This window comes from Myodes glareolus, chromosome 13 (assembly GCF_982192425.1).
Source record: "Myodes glareolus chromosome 13, mMyoGla1.1, whole genome shotgun sequence".
NCBI lineage: Eukaryota > Metazoa > Chordata > Mammalia > Rodentia > Cricetidae > Myodes > Myodes glareolus.
This window is the reverse complement of record NC_142038.1, coordinates 52,284,651-52,290,545: the sequence shown is the minus strand read 5'-3', so window position 1 is coordinate 52,290,545 and position 5,895 is coordinate 52,284,651. Positions and strand designations below refer to the sequence as shown.

Here is a 5,895-nt window from a genome sequence, read left to right as displayed (position 1 = left end):
AGTCCTCCCGATCAGGAGACTTTCATTTCCCATCACAGGCCATACACTCTGTGTTTGCCACATAATCCCAATAGAACCTGAAAAAAAAAAAAAGCAAGCAAGCATGCCAAAAACATTTTATGTAGGCTCTGTGACAACCAAACTGCAAATGGATATTCTCTCATTAGTTTTACTGCTGAGTTGAATTTCCTGGGATACCTGTTTATCAAGTTCTGTGATATTAAGACCTCCTTTATTAAGCTTGGTGGCTTTAATCCCAGCACTCAGGAGGCAGAGACAGGTGAATCTCTGAGTTCAAGGCCAGTCTGGTCTACAGAAGGAGTTCTAGGACAGCCAGGGCTACACAGAGAAACCCCATCTGAAAGAAATTTTAAAAAAAGAAAGGCTAGGTGTCCCCCCGCCTCCACCTGATGTGTTGAGCTTTGAGTCAAGCTTTATTGAGAGCTGACATTTATTAAGAAATTTGTGTATTTATTATTTTTGGTTTTTCAAGACAGGGTTTCTACTATGTAGCCCTGGCTGTCCTGGAAGTAGCTATGTAGACCAGGCTGACCTCAAACTCCCAAAGATCTATGTCTGCTTCTGCCTCCTGAATGTTGGGATTGAAGGTGTGTATGCTTACTTTAGTAAGAACCTTAATAAGGGCTGCATTACTCTTTCTAGGAAAGCCTGTACTATGTCTGGATGCACACTATCTTTTCCCGAAGCCTCCCTCTCACCTCTTTCCCTTCTAACATCCATGCTTAAATCTATGTTTAAGCCTTTTCTTAATAAATTCCAACTCTGGGAGCTTCAGAAATGGCTCCATTAGCAAATGTTTGCTATACAACTAAGAGGACTTGAATTAATTCCCCACATCTCACTGAGAAGGCTGATCCTGGTGGTGCTCAACCTTGTAACCCCAGAGCCTGGGAAGGTAGAGACAGGAGGATCCCTGGGGGTGTGCTGGCCAGAGCCTAGTCAATATTGATGAGCCTTAGGCCAATGAGAACCTCTTGTGTCAACAAACAAGGTGGGTAGTTAGATAGCTCCTGAGGAATGACATCCAAGGCTGACTTCCATGCTTCACATGTACAAAAAATGTACCCCCCCTCTGTCTCTCTGTCTCTCTCTCTCCCTGTCTCTCTCTGTCTCTCTCTGTTTCTCTCTCTCTCTCTGTCTTTCTCCCTCTCTGTCTGTCTGTCTGTCTGTCTGTCTCTCTCTCTCTCTCTCTGTCACATGCACACACACATACACACACACACACACACACACAGAGGGTCAGGGGAGTATAAATTACAACATCACTTTAAAGAGTATCAGGTATATTTTACAGATGTGAACTGAGGTGGCTGGAATGTCCTAGCAATATGTTTTGTACATGCAAAGCTCACGTCATGAGAAGGGTGTCGTTGGCTGATCTAGGTTGTCAACTTGGACACTTCTGGGAAGAGGAAACCTCCACTGAAGAGTTGCCTTCATCAGCTTGGCCTGTGGGCATGTCTCAGTGGGGAGATTTTCTTGAATACTAATTGTTGTAGGAGGGCCCTGCCCACTGTGGGCAGGTGAACTTGGGCAGTAGAGAAAGGTGGTTCACTGTGAGCCGGGAAGCAGCCTTCCTCTGTTGGTTTCTGCTTCAAGCTCCTTGACTTCCTTCAGTAACGGACATTTTTTCTTTTAACCTTTAATCCAAACCAAACATTTTCCTCCCCAAACTGTTTCTGGTCGTAGTGTTGATCACAAGAACACTAGTGCGGGGTCTCTAGCACGCCGTCTGTCTGCTTCTTGGGTACGGCAGGGCTGTTCTCCACTTTCACCTCCAGTCCTGAGAGCCTGCAGGCCGCAGTCTATAGTCCCGTGACGAAATGTGCTTCCTCCCAGTCTTTGTCCACTAGGCCCCCTGGCTATTCTGAAAGGCAGGACCAAAGCAAAGCCATTTTATTTTCTGCATTGTAATGGCATCTCTAGCAATGGCCATGAGATCATCATCCCTGTCACCATCATCATCATCATCATCATCATCATCGTCACCATTTCCTGCCATATTGGGGACTGACTGGGGCCTCCTGCATTCCAGATAAGAACATTACTGCTGACCTTTATCCTTCATCCCTATTTTGAGGTAGTCTCAAAGTTGCCTAGGTTAGCCTTGAACTCACTTAGTTGCTAGCCTTTCCTAAGTCAGGCTTTAAACAACGTGGCTGACGCTAGCCTTGTTCTCAGCAAGCTGAGACCCTTCCTCTGTCTTCTAAAGGGTAAGGATTACGGGCCTTAGAGGCATGTATTACCACACCCGATGGCCGCGTAGGTCTTGAATTTTTGATCCTCCTGAGTAACTGAACTTTCAGGGTTTTGCCACCAGGCCCGGCTTGCATCACTTATTTTTAAGTTATCACCAAGGCCATTCAGTTCCTACATTGAAACCTCAGAGGATCAGCAATTCTCAGCTGTTATTACAATCGCCCATTTGCTTTTCTGGCCCTGGGGCCAATATTGACTGCTCCGATTACAAATTTTTCGGTAGTTTTATCTCCTTTTGTTCCTCCAACGTGTTTGTTACCAACCCCTTGAATTCCTTCTGCCTTACCTATCATGATACCTAGAGCAGAATCTGGTTCTTCCTGATTGCTATGTTATTGGCTTTAGGGAACTTCGCGTGGCCTGACCTTTATTGACTTTCAACCTCCATGTCCCGATTATTCTATCTCGCTCACGCTGTTGCATCCACACTTGTCTCCTTTCTGTTCTAAAAATAACCTCACACTTTTCCTGCTTTGGGGGTCTTCACATCTGTTGTCCCAGCGCTTAGAATACTTTTCTGTGGTGCTTGGAGAAGCTTATCCCTTTTCATGTCTCAGGTCTCAGCACAGACGTCAGCTTTGCCCAGCAGCCCTCCTTCCCTGACCCCTTATCCAGCAGGAGCCTACCACACCCAGATTCTCCTTGTATCCTGTATTGTCCTCAAAGCACTTGTCCTTAGCTTTAACTTAGGTCTCCTTAGATGCAAATGAAACCGAAAGAGCAGGGAGCTGGACTGTTTTGTCTCTTACTGCATCCAGTCCTGGTCCTGAGCTGGGGCTCACTGCACGCTTTTGGGAGAAGAGCTAATGAAATGGGTGGTGCACAAGCATCCCTCAGCCCCCAGGTGGGCCTGGCACCCACTGAGATGTTTGGTATTGAAGACCACCAAGGGAGATCTTTCTGCCTCTCTGAAGGCAGAACTACCAATGTTTGGATCCCGAGCTCCACTTGTGCCCTCAGACAGGCCTCTCCTGGGCAGGGGGTGGCCTCCCCGTGGCTCTGCCCTGTCTCCTGGCACATCCGAGTCAGCCTCCTCCTTTGCATGCTTCTAGCAGGCTTCAGGGCATTGGTGATTAAAAGTGCAGACCTGCACAGGGCCAGTACCAATTAGGCAACACGCCCACCATGTGGACAGCTCATCAATTCTAAACAGCCAGCACTTACCTTGCATGGCTAGACTTTCTCCATCTGTTTGCTGGATTTGATAACTGCAAAGAAAACCAATGAGATTGCTATAAAATTAATTTTTGATCATCACATTCTTATCACATAAAAACATAAAATTTCTGTTATATAAACACTTAACCCAAATCATTGCTGTAATAAAAAGCTTAATCCAAAAAGACAGTGAAGTGTACACTGTAATAGATATGACTGTAAAGAGACGTTATTTTCCTCTTTCATGACGCTGTGAACAAAATAAGTGGTAGGGCTTTATTCTAAACAAAGCAAAACAAGGATTCATTTTATTGCTTCAGGACTGTTCGGAAATCAAGGCAAAGACTGAGGGTCCCTTGTAGGGCTGTGTGTCTCACCAGGGCATCTGCCTGTTGGCCTGCCCTTGGGAAGAACTCTGTGGATTTTAAAACTTCCTGCTCTGGATAATAGGCAGGCTGAAGCAGACAGAGGAAATAGAAAGCTCTCAGAAACATTCCTGGGATGGTTGAGGGTAGCTTGTCTGTGGTGAACTTGCCTAGCATCGGGAGGCACTGGCTTCAGTCCCCTACAGACACACACACAGACACACACAGACACAGACACAGACACACACACACACACACACACACACACACACAGGCAGGTAGGAAAACAATTCCCAACAAGGCACTGAGAGGAAAGGCTGTCCATGGCCTGCAAGAGAAAACAGTGCGTCCCCAAACAACCACTCTGGACCTGCTGCTGACTCACTGAGGTTATAATGCAGGATCTGAACGTCTTGTGAACAAGATGAATCAGGCCTAGTAACAGAGACCTGAAATTCCAGCTACGCTGGAGACTGAGATAGGAAGGTTGCTGGCTGGGTCAAGCTGGACTCTCCGACTCTCCTCAGACACCTCAAAGAGGAGTCAGGCTTCCATGGCTGCCCCACGTTCCTCTACTCAGGCTGCCCTGCTATCCCTCTGCTAAATGCCTCCCCAACCCATCTTAACCCTCTTCCCATGTCTAAGCAGGGTGGTGCACACCCTTCATCCTAGCACTTGGCCGGTGGAAGCAGAAAGGTGGGCGTTCAGGGTCATCCTTGGCTACCTGGTAAATCTGAGGCCAGTCTAAGACCCCGTCTTAAAAAAGAAAGTATTACTAACTCTGTCCAAAAGCCATCCCAAAAGACCTCCCCAAGATCTTCTCCAGACTCTGCAAACTGGAAAATAATTCATTTATAGAGCTGGGTAATTTTCCATGGGATTCTCCGTCAAGGAGACTGAATTCTGGTTAAACCTAAAATGGCCTCAGCAAAATACAAGATGGAGAAACCTCTGCACTGTCCTTCCCTGTTACACCATCACACCATCCTCTTAGCCTGAGGCATAAAACTACCATGTGCTAAAATAAGGGAGCCCCTTCAGCTAAAGCTGGAGCCCATGGTTTGGGAATTGTTGAGCATTGTTTATTATAGCACAATCTAGCAGAAGCTAGACTAATATGTCTTAAAATAAATTCTTAGACATACTTAAATTTGAATTTATTTTACCTCCATATATGTATGTGTACCATGTGAGTGCCTGGTGTCCACAGAAGTCAGAGAGAGTGATGAGTCCACTGGGACTGGAGTTAAGGCCTGCGCGAGCTGCCCTATGGGTGCTGGGCAGCAAACCTGGCTTCCCTACAGGAAGATCAAGTGCCCTTAACTGCTGAGCATCTCTCCAGCCCTGACTCATATATCTTTACTGAATTGTAGGTCCAGTTCCTCGGTAGAGAGAATCGCTTCTCACTCATGATTTGTCTCTTCTCCTTCACGAATGTAGTCAATGCCTGGCCAAGAGTGTTACAAGGGAGAGGGTTGCTTGTTTGTCCCAGCCACCTGGCTAGCTTACACCCGAAATAACCACACAGAAACTGTATTAATTAAAACGCTGCTTGGCTATTAGCTCTAACTTCTTATTGGCCAACTCTTACATATTAGTTTAACCCATCTCCATTAATCTGTGTATTGCCACATGGCAGTGGCTTACCAGAGATTCTAACCAGTGTCCATCTCAGGCAGAGGATCTACGACTTCTCTGACTCTGCCCTTCTTCCTCCTAGCATTCAATTCTGTTTTCTCCACCTACCTAAGTTCCACCCTATCAATTAGGCCAAAGCAGTTTCTTTATTCATTAACCAATGAAAGCAACATAAAAACAGGAGGAACTCCTACACTATTTCAGGAACTATTTATTGGGGGACAAATAAAGAAATGAGGCCAGCATTATTAAATGTTACTGCAACGATCCCTCTTCTTGTGCATCTTCAGACACATGAGATTTTACTGGTGCCATCTCACTAGGCTGCAGGACCGCTCTAGAAGAGCAGAGAATATAGATCAGTTGTCCATTCCACATCTCTTTTTGTTTGGAGAACTAAATGCTCATTCTGATGGGGCTGCCAATCCTAGTCCCAGCCCCTTTGAGAGCACCG

At 46.1% G+C, this 5,895-nt stretch overlaps 1 long non-coding RNA gene across 1 annotated transcript; it reads right to left on the bottom strand.

Moving 5' to 3' along the window:
* Positions 1–1,287: 1,287 nt before the first annotated feature.
* LOC146891684 (uncharacterized) lies at positions 1,288–3,491 on the bottom strand. The gene is made up of 2 exons (XR_014996925.2): positions 3,445–3,491; positions 1,288–1,888 (listed from the first exon to the last, which is right to left on the bottom strand). It is a non-coding gene; the product is annotated as an uncharacterized LOC146891684 (long non-coding RNA).
* Between the last annotated feature and the right edge of the window lie 2,404 nt (positions 3,492–5,895).